General features: G+C 34.5%; 1 protein-coding gene across 5 annotated transcripts in view; it reads left to right on the top strand.

The window, feature by feature from the left end:
- PRLR (prolactin receptor) overlaps nt 1-18,497 on the top strand; it is a 157,252-nt gene that overhangs the window by 18,257 nt on the left and 120,498 nt on the right. For all 5 annotated transcript variants that reach the window (XM_085567886.1, XM_021551884.4, XM_085567884.1 and 2 more), the window contains 2 exons: nt 732-824; nt 2,110-2,197. The gene's annotated coding sequence lies outside the window, so the exon portion shown is untranslated. The remainder of the gene's footprint in view (nt 1-731; nt 825-2,109; nt 2,198-18,497) is intronic.

Here is an 18,497-nt window from a genome sequence, read left to right as displayed (position 1 = left end):
CACATATTTTACAGACTGTGTAAGACTCTGTGTAGATTATATTTCTCCACGTGCATCTAGAAAGATGATGAAATTTTGAAACTTCTAAATGGCATATACCTTTGCTGAAGAGTTTGAGATGCTGCTAGGACTGATTTTAAAACAAAACTGATTTTATAAGGCTTACTTTACTGGGAGAACAGTGAGGTCAAAAATATGTCCATGCTTCCTTGTATGATATACTGACCACAAAATCAACTTCATTCCTTTCTTGAAAAGGGGCAAAGTATGCTGTGCCTTCCTAACTCTACAATTCAAAAAAAATATTCTCATGTAGGAGAAGTATAAACACCAAATATATAGACAAGCAGGTAGTTAAACATGAATTCCTACTGTAAAACTGTTGAGATTAGTGCAGATTTCTTGCACGTCTTTAAGTAGTTGCTGCAATTAAGAGTAATTATGATAGAAAAATAGAAGTTGGAACTGCAGTGATTGTAAACTTGTATGACAGATACATGGAGATGCTGATAATTTGGGTTCAGTTTGCTATTACTTCCAATAGTTACCACAGCACACTTGAAAAGTCATCATTAAATATGACAAAAAGAAAAATCTGTTAATCACATTAAATATTACATTCTCTAATGCTGGAAGCTCCATCAGTTTTTAGGAAATTGAAGATTTTATGTCTAATTTTAGTGTCTGTGTCTAGTGGTCCCTTTTTAACCTGTGCTTAACTTTCCTTTCAGGAAAAGGAGCCTGAAAGAATATGTAGAGATTTTGAAACAAGAAGTGTTGAACATATCCTTTTCCTGTTCAGGCCACCAGCTGTGCAACATGATGTAAGTTATTTAACCACTTTGTCTCTTTTTTTTCCTTTGTAGACAATGAAAACATGCTATCTTCTGAATGTTTAGTGATGCTTTGTTTTGATTAAATTCTTTAACAATCATGGTGAAAATTTAATTTTAAATTGAATTTAATTTAGTAGATACAAAACATGTTAAAAGATATAAAAGATGTTTTGGAAAAAAATGTAAATTGAAACCTTCTTCATTACTTTTTCAGCTAAAAATTAATTAGATTTGTGATTTCATAGGAAAGAAATCAACGTATTTTGAAATAGAAGTTATAGAGAATATGGGGAGATACCAGAGTCCTTAGAAGAAAATAAACATTTAATTCTGTGTATGAATCAGAAAAGTCTGACAAGTTTCAGTTCAGTATCCATGTTAACACAGTATTAGCACAGAATATGTCTCACAAATGCAATCTTTCAACTGATCTGTGCTACAGTATGATTAATATACATCCATAGTAACTTAAGGAAATAGTCAATAGAATTTTTAGAGGAATTTCTTGGCTACCTAGATTGGTGAAATCCCCTCTGCAAAAAAAGAGGAAATAAATAAGTTGTTTAGGAACAAGAAGTGGGGATTTGAAATCCTGAGTAGCACGTATTTGGAGGAAATGTTCATAGGTCTAATGATTGTAAGTTAACTCATATGTGCTAGGAAAGCCACTCACTGAAGTCCTCATTGTAATAAAGTATCAATTGTGAACAGTATGTTGTTTGGAACTTGTATTTTAGTGTAACTTTTGTTGTCTTCCATACATTAGTATTAGTACAAAGGTATTTTAACATAATTTCTATCTTTATTCTTACATGACTATTGCATGGACATAAGGACTTGGGGAGTGGGTGTGAGCATGAACTCCTCTAGAGTGGGTGTGAGCATGAACTACCATGTGAGAATCTTTCTTTTAGTCATGATCTAACCTTGAGTGTGCTTGTGTTCTTTCTGATCATGGTCTTTTCCTATTTCTTATTCCTTCTTCTGTTGCAGGAAGGCCTGTGTAGTTTTAGCTTTGTTTTTATCCTGACCAGTATTCCTCCAGAAGGAATGAACTTAAAATTTTCATTGTTTATTTGCTAGTAATTCTTCTTAAAGAATTTTAAGCTTAGATTTGTCAGATCAGTCATTATTCTTTTTTTAAGCATTTGTAGCTATTTCTTTTCTGTGTTTTGCAGCTGAAAAGGTGCTTACAAAAATTAAGTAATTAAGTTTTAAGATAGTTGTGAAAATTAGCTTTCTTTCCTAACTCAAGTCTTTTTCATTTGTACAGACGTAAAATACATGATGTGAGCACAACCATGTTTGCAACTGTCACCTGTTTCAAAGAATTTTCTAAGAATTAAGTCTTGGGGTTTGCCGTAAGTACTTTGCGTAATACTGTTAGCTTTCTTTCTAAATGTAGCTGTATTTCTTATAAAAGTCTAACTCCTACCTGAAACTACATCATTAGGGCTTAAAATGCCTAATTAATGGCTTGGTTGTATATTAACTTATTTTTTAAATGTGTAAAATATTTTATAACAGTGATTTCTCAGAGCATTGATAATGCAAGCTGCTCATAGTCTTTACAGACTGAACACTTTTTAAAAATAATCCAGTCTGTCATTTTCCAAAAGCCCCTTAGTTTCATTTCATTATATTTTCAATGTGCCCATTTTATGTGGTTCAGTCACCTGTGTAAGTAACAGCTTTCTCAGAACTGAAATGAAAAAATAATTACTAACAATTTTGTATAAGCATTACTTCATTACTTTTATGTATACTTTTACTTTATAATACTTTATTGTATTTATTACTTTATTCAAAATAGCTTTTCACGATTTTAGTGAAAAACATGGACCACAAGGAGACTAAAGTACAAATGGTATTCAATAAATGCTCTTACTTCAAATAACTGTGGTTATGTTACTGTGCCTGCTATATCTTGCTGATCACTGTACTGTCTTAGCATCTAAGAAAATTGATATTGTCTCTTGATGTTGCCCTGTTCTTTTAAAAGTTTTAAAGTTGTTTTAAAGTTATTTGAAAAGTTTTATATGCCTTCTGATGTTTACATATTTCTACTGGAGTTTCTCATGCACTGTCATGTAAATAATGATTGTTTTACATTCTTCTTTGTGGGAGGGGAGAATTGATGGACTGTTGGTTTGACCAGTGTGGTTGGAGAGGTGGCAATTTCACCCTCCAATCCACTGTAACTTTTAGAATTCTATATATTGCGAAGTCAGAAATAAAACTTCCTCTTTTTCTTCTTTTAGATCTTAGAGTGAGTGTGTGAGTTATTTCTTGTGGTAGTGTGACACTCTTACTGCATTCTTTCAATGGTTCCAGTTTAATTTTTTTAGTTATGTATTTATTTATTTATTTACTATGTAGTCTGTAGGAAAATAAGTCAAATTATACATTCCACTTTTTTCTGAAAGCAATAGAATTGATAGTTTTTTCAGCTTCCCGAATTTTCCTAAATTTACAAATGTGGGCCAGTCAGATTGAACTCTTCGTCATTGTTTTTTTGGGAGTTTAAAAACAAAACTAAGTAAGCAAAGCCAAAAAGACCCCCCCCAAACTCCACAATAATTTTCTTCACATTTTAAGCCGCTGTTCCTCAAGATAGAAGGTCAGTGACATGGGAAATTGTCTTCGTAGTTGTGCTAGCCCAATCTTTTTTGTCATGTAAGCTTGTACACTTGAGGTATTTGAAAAAGAAAATTGAAAACTGATGTACAAGTATATTCAATAGGAAAATAATTATATGAGTGAAGTGCTGTATTCTTGGTGACCTGTGTTGCTTGGAAACAAACTGCTGTTTTGTCAATTGATTAAATCCTTGTCTTCTAAATGTTTTTTACTGGAAAGTCCATTGCAATGCCTGACTCAGGCTCAGCCATTCCTCCATTAACCATGAGGTCAAGCTACTGTCTCCTTTGTTCCTTTCTTCAGTCTAGCTTCATCTCAGCTAAAACCACTCAGACACCTGTCAGTAGGCATTTCTTACATAATGTTTCAGTTATTAGTACTGAATTTACCTGGTGCAAGTTGAGTTAGAGCACACATGATCATATAGAGCATTTTTATGTTAACCAGTGCACACATGAAAAGAAAAAACATTATTTTGCTTTCATATTAAATTAGTTGATATGTGGCCAGTTAAGTAATCTACCACCAGAAACTTACCCTGTCTGCATTGTTCAAACAAATTTAAACTAATGAAGTAATTTTATTTATTCTATGAGTTGTAGTACTGCATGCTTTTGGTGAAGTACAAGAAATTGTCTGGCTAGATTTACTGTCTCAGTGGGGTTTTTTAATATTAGTTACCAAAGAAAATTTCTAGATTCTTCCATATTCAGCTACTGATCTAATGCATTTGTTTTCTCTTGGTTCGCACTTTATCTTAATTATTGTGAAATCCTTTTCTTAAGCTGAAAAACATAGCCATCATCCATATGTATTTATGTTAAATATTGCTGCAGTGTGTAGTTTCTCACCATCTCATTTCTATATCCACCTTTAAACTTGTTCTCAAATTTGTCACTTTAGACACGAGGTGGTCCCTCCCTTTCTATGCTGGCAATTACTGCCCTCTTTTTAAATTTTGAAGTGGTATTTTTTTTTACATTCTCTCATGTTGTCTTTCACACTTGGTAGGAATTTTTATAAACATTCAATAATTCCTTTACATTACATGGCTTCCTACTGTGACTTTTACTCCCATGTACTCACTAATTTAAGAACTGAGTTTCAGACGTATTCAACCTACTTAGGGAATGTCCTTGAAGTAAGTAATAGTAACAAGCTTAACAGAAGATCTGGAAGATCTTCACAGCTTTTATTTTTTTACCTACAATGACCTATAGAAAATAGTATTCAATAATATTTTTTCAGGTGGGATATACCTTAAACCTGGACATCATATGTTTTTCTGGATACTGTGGTGACTGCTGTTGTGTTGTCAGGGAAACAGCCTTGTGCTCAGTAGGCAAAACCAATGAGGATTAAGCAAAGCTATAATATAGCTAAGTCCCTGTGACCTTAGCAGGATCAAGATCTGTCAGTTCTTCACTTTGCAAGTGTCCCTCAGGAGTGAGGGAGATATGCACAAGTAAAAGCATACCTGCAGTATGCCTGGTATAAGTATCAGACTTGGAGTATTCTAAGAAGTGAATGCATTTCTCAGTTAGATGGATTAAAAGGCTCCGTTTGTGTAAGTAAAATTTTTATCAACTAAATGATAGAGTTTTCATGTGAGCTATTAATGTGGAAGAGATCATTAAATTATGATGAACTCTGGAGTCTCTTCTATCTTTGTTGAAAATTCACACAAAAATATAGCCGTATAAAAGTACATTAAAGTCACAGTAATAAGAAACAAAGTTTATAGCACTTTGGGGTGTGGAGTAGTTGCCAACAGTTTTCAGCACAGTTCTTCTTTAGTAGTAAATATTGATGCATGTGTTACTAAAGTAAAACCTACAATATAGACAAATAATTTCATTCCAGTTTTTGTATTAAAAGAAGTTAAACTTCTTTTTAATCATTAAATTATTTTTGCTTTTTCTAACGAAAAATAGACTATTATACATTAGTTGAATTTTCATAAAAAATAAGAATGAAGGAGCAACTACATTTAACATGGTTTGGCAGGATCTCTGGAGTTTATTGTTCTTTTCTTTCTTGTATTGTTGTGTAACATCAAATGTGATTTAATGCCTTTCTTAATTAGCCCTAAGTTTTAATTATTAATCTGCATTATCAACCATTATATTTTTAAGTATCTTTTGTGTTACATGTCCATTATAAAAAAAAAAAACTTAAAATCAGTATTAGTTCCTCTGCAGACAATGTCAGATGAACCTTTTTTATTACTTGTCCCAATGTTTTGTGCTGAGAATGAAGCATCTGACGCAAAGTATGAAATGAGATGTCTGATTATGATAATTACTTGATTTCTAACATTACCTTGTGATATATTTTCTTTCTTAGTGTTTTGTTTTTACCTTTAGGTTAATCTAAACCTCTGGCCAAAGCCAGCCAGCGTTAATTTAGTTACTCTTTATTTTTAATTTTGGTTATTCTTTCCTGCCATCCCAGTCCTTTTTATCAGTGCTCCTGCATTTCATTATTTTTATATCTGATTATTTAAAATAATTGGGCTGACAATACTTGTCTCAAAAATATTGTCTTTACCATTTCATCGAAGTTACAGGAAAATTCTTTGTATAATAAATAATAAAGATACCTCATATCAAAGCGAGTTCAGGCTTTTTGCAGCATATTTGAAGCCATTATAGAACACTTGAAAGTGACCTGATTTCGTTGCTTCATTTCTGAGAGTAGCCACTTTCCTAATATGATATTTTCTATCAGAACATCAGGGGAATAAATGAAGCAAGAGGACAATGAAGACTTGTCTGCTGCTGTGAGTTTCAATATGATGTCAGCCTTCTTAACTATGTAGAATGCACAATAGAAAAGTTAGAGATGAGAGCATATTCAATACTTTAAATATTTAATGTTCACATATTTAAGAATAGAAAAACATGAAAGTTTTTAGAATACATGCAGAAGTTGACTTAAAAGACTGCAGCATAAATTCTGGGAGAAAAATGAACAGAACATTAATTTGCAAAGTTAAAGGATTATGAAACATACCTTTCTCATTCCTATTTCTTCTTGTATTATTAATTTTTTACTTTTAGTTTTCATGTCAGGTACAAGCTGAATACCTTTTTTAATATATTATCTGCATCTCAGACTTTTTCCCCTTCTTGCTATTTCTTAATTTTTACAAATAAATCTGTCTTTATTTTCTCTCGGTCCACCCTCTATTAGAGCTCACTAATATGAATGACCTTGACTAATACAAGTAATCAGTAATGACTAATTCAGAAAACAATAAGTAGAATCCAACTCCTTTTTCTCTTTTCTTTAAACCAACTAACTAGTTTAACAATGTTCCAGTAAATTACTGCAAGTTATCTACTACCCTGCTGCTTTATTGGATAATCTGCCATCCTGAACAATTGTGATAGCAGCAGCAGCCTCCCCAGTTGTTTTGTTTGTAGATAAAGAGCCAGATCAACCTTTCCTGGCTCATGGAGTGTGTTAGGTGAATCCAGGACATGTCATCCTCCCTGTACATGTGCCATGCAACAGATCCATGAGTGCATAACAAGTCTAAGATATTTCTGAAGCTGTTGATTTACAGCAGGCCATCTGTGCATGGCCCACAGCCACGTGTCCAGGTGTTCCAACTTGTTTGGTAGATATCTGTTCTTCCTTGTCAAATGCTGGCAAATACAATTTTCTCATTCCATTTTAAATTGCTGGTGTAACTTTGGTCCGTCTATTCTAAATACAATGTGCCATGGGCATCTAGTTTCTTTGATCAAATCCAGATATGAATTCAGAAGTAGTCATTGGAAAAATATTTATGTGAAGTCAGTTTAATTCTATAGTATCAATATGCGGGAGACGAGAACTAGACTTGCAATACTTCAATCATGTCTGATTTTTCTTCCTCTTTCAGCTTGACAGTACTGTAAAATACAAGAACAGTATACAAAATCAAAATGTTGACATTTGTAATGTATTGACAACAAACCTGAGAAAAAAAATGAGGGTATGGAAGACCTCAGGTGTTTAGTTTGCTGCTGCTGATGTCAAAAGACTGAACAGAGAACTGTAGTTTTAACAGTAATAGTAGTTTTAACCATAAGAGTAGTTTTAACAGAAATTAATAAAAGCATAGTGTCCAAGCTCTAATTTAGCTGGTGGTCTTCTCAAATTGAGTTCTTGTGAATTATATCCCCATAGATTATGGAACATTAATTGCATTGCTATTACAAGTTTATGTGTTTATCTGAATGGTCTGAATTGATTATTTCTGCACTGCATTGTAATATTTTTAATTTGGAGTATTGTACATTAGATAAATATTTAAATCTGTATATTGGATGCTTACTTTTTCTATGATTTTTTTTGTAATTTACTTCTAGACTTCTGATCTACATGTTTAAGAGTTATATTTCTCATTAGGGTAACTTAATAGCCATAAATCACTTTCTGAATATGTTTGGATGAGTCCACCCACCTGTGTAATACACTTATTCAGATTATGAAATACAGATGCTATGATGTGTGTATTAACTGATGTGTGGTTTCCTAAAAAAAAGGACATATAGCAATATGCTGTTGCCCATCAGTTTTAAGACAAAGACTGTCAGCCACAGCAGCTACCTGTGAACAACTAAGTGTACATTTAGTAGATATTTTTGTGCCACTGCAGTAATAAGTAGGAAGGGATTGGTAATCCTAAGAGAAATCAAAGACACTAACAACTAATCAAGAGTATCTCATCCTTCTGCAAATTCCTTCCCCTATTTTTTCTATGGAAGATGATGCAAGATGTTTATATCCACATATTTGTACTTCCTCTACATACTTGACTGCATTTTTTGTCGTTTGCTCCATTAGTATTTATTTTGCTATTGTTTTGTATACAGAAATAATAAAACAAATAGAAAAATAGCCATAGGCTTTAATATGTATGGATATTATTTAAAATCAGCTCACTGTGGGTGTGTTTTTTTGTGTAAGTATGTGTGGTTTACATATTCATTTTCAATTTACAGCCCAGTTTTAACTTAGATGTAGAATCAACCCAAAACATTAATAATAAGACTGTTATCGCTATCTTTGAGTTCATATCCTCCTTCAAGTCAAACTCCTTGACAGCATTTCTTGGTTTGAAAAGATAGGTCTCTGCTAAGGAAGGCAGAACCTCTCTTGAAATGGAAAATGTAAACCCCCTCCCACTGAATTATTAAGGGGCTCTCAGGCAAAGATCTGGGAGTAGTAATAACAGTTCTTTATTAGAAAAAAATAAAATTGCAGTAATACAAAACAACACTGACAGAGTCAGAATATGACCTGACACCCTGTGGGTCAGGTTGTTGGCAGCAGTCCCATTAAATAGCGGCTGCAGCCCTCCTGCAGTGACAGGTGTGGTTCTGTTGAAGCAGTGAGCCTGTAGAGGGGTGTAGTTTTCCTCTGGAGGTCCAGGGGTGGTGTAGATGGGCCTGGTCTTCCTCTGGAAAGCCAGTGGAAAAAAAAGCTGCTCCTCTGGGAAGAGGCTGCCTGTGGTGTTTGAAATGTCAGATTATATCAATGTCAGGTAGGAATCCTTGGCTCCTCCCCCTGGACGGAACATCTCACAGTGGGATGATGCAATTTTGTCACTCATGCAGTGACACTCAATGGCCGGTTAACAGAAGATATCTTCCCAGAGAGAGGATGGGTTGTGGAAGAGATAAAGAAAACTGCCCCACCTGGTTTTAACAGGTGTCCCAATTAACATAAGATAACTGCCCCACCTCTAACAGATGGCAATAGAATACACACCCCTGGCCACATCTTGCATTTCTGACCTAAGTACACAGCAGCAGTAGTTAATCATGTTGCATTGAAGCTTACTGTTATCCAAAAGCAGCATGCAAGCTAGACAGTGCTTATGGGTCCTCCCTTATGGCTCACTTCATCTTTCAGGCAACAACAAATGATGCTCTCAAGCAGGGAGCATTAGCAAAATGCCTCCTCCCATGCCTGTCCACATCCTAGCTTAGCAAGCCAGAAGCTGCTGTAGATGTACAGAACTGCAGAGTTGTAGCTCTGCACTGAAAGAAAGTGAAGTGTGGCACTCACAGCTGACTATAAATAGGGAAGGTGCTTCATTTCAGAATCAAAGTAGTTTGGTTTAATTTCCTGTTAAAGCTGGTAATACTTGTCAACAATGCATGACATGCTACCTTATAATATAATTTTCAGACAGTTTAAAAAGGAGATGTTTGGGGAAGTCTCAGTGCCTGTTGGGCTTCTTGATCACTTGCTAAGTGTTGTGCAGTTTTGCAGATTATTGATTGAAACTATATAAAACATGCAATAGTTTTCCACTGTTACTTTTATTTGAAGCACTGGTATCAGTTTAATGTTTCAGAAGTGATCACATCAAGTCCAGAAAATTATTAATAGAAAAAAAAAAGAGAAAATTCAATTGATTTACTAACATTCTTTGCTGTTTGAAAATTAGGTAAAGCTGAGTAAAGACTGGTGATGCTTCCTCTGAGAGATACTATGTTCTTCAGAAGTAATAATATTCAGCCTTCTTCAGCCTGAGAAAAACACACGGAGGATAATTTGGATTACCAGTTCTGCTTTTTAAGGGTAGTAACAGGTCCACATCCCGGAAGGTGATTATTTTAGTGCTTGATGCTTAGGATTTATATTGAGGTGCATGGTTGCTAACATAAAACTGTTCTACTTCCTAGGGACAAGGTATTTAAGTCCTTTAAGGTACAAAAACACAGAAATGGCTGGACTGGATCAAAGCTGTTAATTTTTCATATATTCAGCCTGTGATTCGGGTTCATAATTCATTCTACACAGAAAAAGGCAAGAATATTGCATTTACAGAACAATCATCTTAATGAAGAAAATTTTATGTTGGGATCTTGCTTCTTGTGAGGCAGAGACTGCTCAGTTGAGGGCAATGTAGAAAATGAAGTAATAGTGAATGTTACTCTTGAGTAAAGGTGAACAAGAAGGAAAAAAATACAGAGAGGCTTATAGATTAATAGTGGCACAAGTAGCCGACAGTGTCTTCTGAATAGTCAGTATTCGATGGATACTGCATGAGAAAGTACGAAAAAGAAATTGGATAAAATTTTAGGGAGTGGATATGATTGCATCTGTTGAGAACATAGGGAGGACCTTGAATATACTGTAAGGGGAAGCAAGAGACTTTTGGGATATTGAGTAATGTTAATTGCATGTCCTGATACACAGCTTAGTTCAGTCGTAAGAGTACTGATATGAGGTATCTGAAAAGCTCATATCATGTTCAGCCTGATAGTAAACAAGACAAGCACTGCAATGCTGACTTCTAGCATTTCTTTTTTCACTTTGGTATTTACAGTTTCTGACTCATAGCAGCCCAGTATATTTTCACTGCATCATTTGTTGTCCACATTGTTATCTCCTTTCTAAGTTACAGAGTCTAAGACTTTTTTTCTCTTTTGTATGGTGTTTTTTTCTACACCTTTCCTTGTACTTTTAATGTTGTATTAAAATTCCTGTGTGAATTCCTTCTGTTATTTTTGTATTCTTGTTTTGTTTGTTTTTTGGTTTTGGTTTTTGGTTTTTGGGGTTTTGTTCTTTTTTGTTTTTGACTTGATAGAGAGTTTTTTTAACTGAAATCAGTAATACTAATATAGATATGTCTTTGATTTCTGTAGTGCATACAAACACTGATATAGCTGTCCTCCATTTTAATTCTTACAGCATTTGTATTAAAGAGGGGGATTTTTTGTTATTAGGTTTCTTTCTTAGTACATGCACTTGAATTAATTTTCATTATAGGTACTGTAGTTGGGTTTTTTCTTTCAGGATCTACTGAGGCTGTAGTTACCTAGAAAATTGTATTTGCTAATGTGATTTTCAAAGTGGAAATGAAATCTTTGAGTATTCTTTTGATTATAGAGCTGAGCTCAGATACAAAGCACAGTTAACTTGGCATGTCTTACACACCAGTGCTTGTGAGATTGGACTAGAGGTTCTTGCTGTTAAGTCAGTGTTACTTGTTTCTCCCAGCGGATTTCTCTTTGAGGTAATAGAACTTCTAAGAGTTGAGGTTAGAAACACTCTATTTAACAGAATGATGTGGTGTTTAGACAGCCAGAATCACAGTTAGAAAAGCAAATATATCTCATCCAGTCATCCCTTTAGTCAGATGTCTGATATGATCGTAAATGTTCAGGATTGTGAAATTCAAGCCTACTGAATTCCTTAGCATATCATTTTAGGTGTATTTTGCAGATCCTACACTGTCTAGCAGGGCACGTTCATTACACACGAGGTGAATGTCTCCCTGGGACTTTGTCCAAGAATTTTCAAATTATGTAACTTTTGAATCTTCTAAAAATATAATATGCAACCTTCAGCAGAACAAGGCGGAAAAAAAAAACTAATTACATGCATATTTTGCACTGTAATAGACACAAGTGATACTACCCTACTTCTGCAAGTCAAACACATGCTCTTCCCTCTAAAACTCCTTTCAAATATTAGACTTCAGTTTTGGCAGAAACTTAGACAGGTTATAACAAGTATTAGGTCTGCCGGAATGACAGATATTAGATACTTAAGTTCCTGTTTTACTGACTATGTGAGCCACTCATAAACCTTAATAATCTGGCATATGTACATGACTCTGGTGCATGACATTTTCTTAACAAGGTTCTGTTTAAATTTCCTATCTATTCACTGGCATTTTGACAATCCCAGAAACAGGTCTGGCAGGATTTTTTAAAATATATATTCTAGTCTGTTTTATAATGATGCAACTTTTTTTTCCGTAGTAATGTTCAACTCAGCTTTCCCATGCAGCTGTGTTAATGTCTTTGATTACTTAATTTCAGGTAAAAATTCCCTGGAAATTTCTTTTCCTTGGCATGTCTGCAGTCTGTGTACCTTGATGAAAGGAACTGGGTAGGATGCTAGCAGCCTGAAAATATTTTCCAAAAATGTAAACAACTGTGTTTCAAGTTCTGCAATTTTTTGATTGCATACCTCAGTTGGAAGGGACCTACAATGATCATCTGGTCCACCTTATTATCACAGAATCGTAGAATAGCTTATTTTGGAAGGGATCTTAAATATCACCGAGTTCCTACCCTGCTGTCATGGGTGGGGATACTTTTCACTAGACCAGATTTCTCAAAGTCTCTTCCAATCTGGCCTTGAACAGCTTCAGGGACTGGACATCCACAACTTCTCTGGGCAACCTGTTCCAATGCCTGACAACCTTTCCAGTGAATAATTCCTGCCTGGTGTGTAATATAAATGTACACACATTTAATTTAATGACACTCTCCCTTGTCCTGTCACTCCAGGCTGAATATCCTCAACTCTCAGTTTGGCTCCAGCACGTGAGTCCTTATGTTGGAGAGATCAATGCACCATTACAGGTAGAGTCTCACAAGACCACAGCAGAGGAGGAGAACTGCTTACTACTTTCCTTGATCTTCTGGCCACATCATTCTTTGACAGACACAGCTGACTCTCTGGGCTTGCAATCACATGTCACTGGGTTAAATTGAACTCCTCATTCCCTTACAACCCCACGTCCTCCTCCATAGGTCTGCTCTCAATTAATTTTCCCCCCAGCCTGTGTTTGTGCTGGGGATCACCATGACCCAGGTGCAGGATCTTGCACTTGGCCTTGTTGAACTTCACAAGTTTCACACAGACCCACCTCTCAAGCCTATCTTGTACATGTCCAGTCCCTCTGGATGGCTCTTTTCCCTCCAGAGAGGACCACACCACACAGCTCGGTGTCATCAGTGAACTTGTTGAGGGTGCCCTCGATACCCTGCCCCTCTTACCAACAAAGATGTTGAACAGTGCTGATCCCAACACTGTCTCCTGAGGGGCACCACTTGTCCCTGGTCTCCATTTGGGCATCAAGCCATTGATTATAATTCACTGAGTTCAGCCGTCTAGCCCATCAAGATATTCAAGACTGATTCCTGTTCTTAGGACTCTCCAGTGGTTCTGTTCTCTTGCCATGAAATCTCTTCCTTTGGATTTCAGCATTTTCCTAAGCATTAACCATCTACTGATCACACTGATTTGCTGTCCCTTTATAATTTCAGTCTTTACTGATAATTTTAAGTTTGCATAGGGTCTAATATAACCAATTTTTACTGAGTACTATTTAAATATGCAGTGAATTTTACTTTTTCTGAAGCAATAGAACTGGTAAGGCTTTGGGTTTGTGGTCTTGTTTTTTGAACAACTCTATGGGTCTTGAGAGGATATCATTAAAAGCTCTATTATTAATGGAAGAATGAATATACCAGGATCACTGAGTGCAAAATTTGTACCTAAGTTCTGCTCCTTCTGTATATTGACTTTCACTCCTTTTTTTCTAACTGTGAGTATTATTAGAAGATAGTCTAAAATTATAAATCTGAATTTTCATCTGTTTAAAATCATGATAAGTCCTTTTGAAATAATGCAGCCAATTGCCTTGTTGGGTTTAAAAAAAGAATAAAAAACCTTACAAAAAGTATGTCTATTTTTGGAAGATGTTTAAATTAATAATTATTTTCTGTGGTATGAGAAACCTCTATTTAGTAGAATAATTACTTTTTGCAAGTATATTATTAGTTATTTATTATTGTGGCTTCTTGATAGCATCTTTAAATAATAATTCTGTGTATTCTTTGTCCAAGTATATTTATGACATTTTTTCTATTAATTTCCATAGTTAAAAAATACTTGCATTTTCTTTTATTCATCTTCCTTATCTCTCTTAAATTCCTTGCATTCCATTCTGTAGATTACTTCACATGTATAAATTACTAATTACTTGTTAAACTATCCCTCTCAGGAATGTAGGGATGGGTGATACAATTCAAATTTTGTTATTGATGCTGAAACAAAATGCAATGCTGTTGAATTGATTCTAATAGTTAAGCAAGAGGCACAGTGTTAGGGTCATAGATTCACAGACTCAGTTTCATCGGAAACACCATTTAAGTTCATAAAGTCCATTAAGTTGTTGAACCAGTAGCAAAAGCAGTAGTTGTGAGGGAATGAGAGCGCTAAATCTCAGGATACTATTGATTCAGTGTTTCTTGGTTTTGTATGATTTGTTACTTTTCTAAGATACTGCTGAAATAATTGAATGAATTGTCTGTTTAGTTGGCATTTAATATTCACTTATCTTGTCTTGCTCTGGCTGTTCTGTTCTGCAGCTTTTCCCACAGTGAACTGAACTAATTTGCAATGTTGTCAGACTGCAAATGAGTGGGAAAAGGAGCTAGTACTTATCTTACATTTAGGGCTAAAGGAGGGAACCCAGGCATGTTACACCTGCTTTAGAAAATGCTGCAATTGAGATGGGTTGCACATCAACACTAATAATTTAGTGATTTAGGAAGTGTGTCCCTTCAAAACTACTGAGTCCTTTTCCTTTAATTGTGGCAATTTGCAATAGTTAATTTTGTTATTCTGTTCCAGATCTTCTACTGTTACATGCATCTGAAACAGATTTTCCAATATATCTTCTGTAAAGAAAGCTCCTTCTGTTTAGTTTTGGTTTTTTTTTCTGACAGCTTCTCATGGTGCCACTGAAAAGTCTTCAAGACACTCATAAGCCAATACTCTTTAACAAGGTCACTCATTTGATTAATTTTTTTCTTCAAATTAAACGCTAGATTGGTGAATATATCATTTTTTTTGCGTTGGACATGAAGTAAAGGACATGATGGACACAGCTGCATATTAGTTCCTTAATATAAATTTGGATTATGTTCTGTACTTTGCTGAGTACTGACTCAAGAGCTTTTTCTCCACTTGTGGGTTTCCTGACTGAAGTCACTGAAATAATCCATTTTAATATCATAAACTTTTACCTCACAACACACCTCTATGTAATTTACCTGGTTTACATCATTGTTTGCTTCTTGCTCTTAGGTTTCTTGGTCTCCCACAGTTATGTCACAGGCACAGTCACCATCTTAGGTCCCCTGTCAGTATTATAGTCTTAAAAATCCTGTGCTTTCCTACTTAGGTGAGAAATCGCAATCCATACTAATCCTATTTTCTTTATTAATCCAGTGAACTTGTTTATCTGATTTGATTCAGGCATTTTAGTGTTTAACACTACTCCTCTGTTGCAGCAAACGTTTTCATATGTTTTGTATACTGATCAATAAGCTTTTAATTTATTATTTTCTTTCACCATGTTTTTATATGTTTCCAAAGTTATTAACATAAATCATACCCAGCCATTTTGCTTCCCCCATTGCATTTCTTGTATTGTGCTTTGTATGTGTTTTCATATGCTTGGTAGTATTTTTTGGAGTTACCATGCCATACTATTCTTAGTTAACCAATGAACTGAATCCTCCTATAGCTACAAAACAATACAAGTATTTAATTTCTTTTGCTCTTATTTATTTGTCCTTAATTTCCACGAGTACAATATAAGCTTTATGATATTACTGTCTTAAAACTGATTATGTCTAAAAAATATGTACAGCATACTTGATCACTATGAGATTAAAAAAAGTGAAATACAAAGGATAATGAGAAGCAATTAAATCTGAATTCCAGAGTCTTAGTAGAAAGCCACATAGGTATAAATATGACATGTTTATGGTTTTTGACATGTTTTGTGGGAACATGTTTTGTGGGAAGAGGTTGTAATTTTCATCATACATAGTAGTTGGGACAAATTATTTTTGTAGCATTTTTCATTTCTTATTTTGCACTAAGAAATAAAGTTATGCAATAGATCATACATGATTCTACATTTTTTTTTGTTGGTATCTTGAGTCACTGTTCAAGAGACACTTTCAAGAGACTGAGGATTTCCAGTATTAAATAATAAAAGGTCTGTACAAAACATTGGAGAAAATGGCAGGATTTTTTTGTTTTGTTTTGTAAATATTTAGTAATTTCCTACTATAAATAATCTCTACTTTTCTAGGTATTGTAGAAGCCATTTTCATTGAGACTGAGATTACTTGCATCAAATGCTACAATATTTTTCATTCTCAGTCTTCTTTTTCATGCTTGACAATACTTCAGATTTGAACTAATGATGAACCAACCACACAGTTACTGTTTCGTTGTTTCAGACTTAGAATATCTTGGAAAGACAACTTATATTTTAGCCCAATTCTAGATGCATGAAACTCTCCTTTTCCATCACCTTCAAGCAGGAAGTTTCCTTTTATGTTGGACTCTTTGTCTACAGCCTTCTGGAAATAATTTTTATTTGCTTTTTATATTCAGTTCAAAGGCAAGGACATTCAGAGAAGGAGTTTTAGTATGTTTAGTAACAGGAATAAACATCAAAACAAGACATTAGATCATGATAGAAATAGAAAAATCAAATTAGAAGAATTTTCAGTATAAATAGATGTATAATTACAAGCCCTTGAATTTATGTAATTACACATACTCAAAAAAACCTCTATGCCATTGCCATAATAAAAAAGCCATCATTTCTCTTCAAAAGCACTTCAGAAAGCAAAATTCAGACAGTCTGCCAGCATATTCAATTTGTCCATCTCTCACAAAAAATTGTACCCTATCTTCAGTAAGGAAATTGGTCTTCTGTTGAAAGCAAAGTAATTACAAGAATTTCTCAGAAAAAAAGAGCATTGCTGTCATCACTCCTTGGATTTAAAATTGTAAATATTCCTCTTTTCCCTTGCTCCTTCATCTGTTTAATTTCATGAGTATATAGGTCCCTGACCTTGGCCTAATTGACAAGGGAAGTTAAAACTGCAAGCACTTACTATTCCTTTCCTCATATCAGTGAAAGGATGTTAGGAATATTAAATAGATGAACAAAGCTTAACTAGTATTTAAATTATGAAAGGTATCGTGTATGGCATTTTGTAGTAAACAGTTTACTTGATTTTTTTTTATGTTAGTAAAAATCTGAAATGCTATAATCAGAAGAATTTGTTTTTTTTTTTAACCTATGATAAACATGTGTCAGTATATTATGTGCTTACCACTAGAATCTTTTACTTGGTTACAATTAGCAGATATTAGTAAATACGAACCACAGACTGGTTATGCTCTCCACGTTCCCTGACCTGCTTCTTTCAGACACAATTTTACTCTGTCTTGACTTTATCCAGCCTCCAGATAATAACAACAGGGCTGCTGTTTCATCAGCAGTTGTGTGCTTTCCATATGCCAGGTTATGAATGTTATTAGAGAAGTAAAATTTAACAGAATGTAGAAGTTGACAAAAATTATTAATAAAAATTGTCAGCAAAACTAGATTGCTTTACAGTAGGGAATGAAGTGTTCTGTAGATACACTCACAGTTTTTATTTTCTTAGAGACCTTAATATTCATATTAAGATCCCAGATCCCACAGTAAAATATGTTGTAAGATGTTGACTAAAGGAAAGTTAAATTATCAGGCCATATTGCTTAGCAGTGATTTTTTTAAATTCTAATTTTAACTTTGCTTTCTATCTTCTCACATAAACCATAAAAAGTGGTTTTGATATTAAAGTTTGTATTTCCTCCCTACTGCAATACATAATTTCCACCCATCCTCAGTCTTTCATTACTATTTTATATAAAGAAAGTCTCATTTGGACTGTAGTTCCAAGACTTAAGTTCAGCAAGATTAACAAGTTTCTCACATTATTTTTATGCTGGTCATGGGGGAAGATTAAAAAGAGATGCAAAGATGAAAAGAAGGCTAGAATCCCACCGGACATGAGTGAAGTCTTCATAGTCCACTGGACTTGATGATATGCATCCCAGAGTCCTGAAGATATTGACTGATGAAGTTCCCGAGCTGCTCTCCATCATATTTGAAAGGTTATGGCAGTCAGTTGATGTTCCAGGCGACCGGAAAAAGGGAAACATTCCCATTTTTAAAAAACGAAAAAAGAACAAACCTGGAAACTGCTAAACTTGTCAATCTCACCTCTATGCCTGTGAAGATCATGGAACAGATTTTCTTAGCAATTGTGCTGAGGCACTTGGAGGAGGGGGAAATTATTTGGGACATTCAGCACAGAGTCACCAACGGTAAGTCCTGCCTGACTAAAC

Source organism: Lonchura striata, chromosome Z (genome assembly GCF_050655825.1).
Source record: "Lonchura striata isolate lonStrDom1 chromosome Z, ASM5065582v1, whole genome shotgun sequence".
Taxonomy (NCBI): domain Eukaryota; kingdom Metazoa; phylum Chordata; class Aves; order Passeriformes; family Estrildidae; genus Lonchura; species Lonchura striata.
This window is presented reverse-complemented; position numbering and strand designations above follow the sequence as displayed.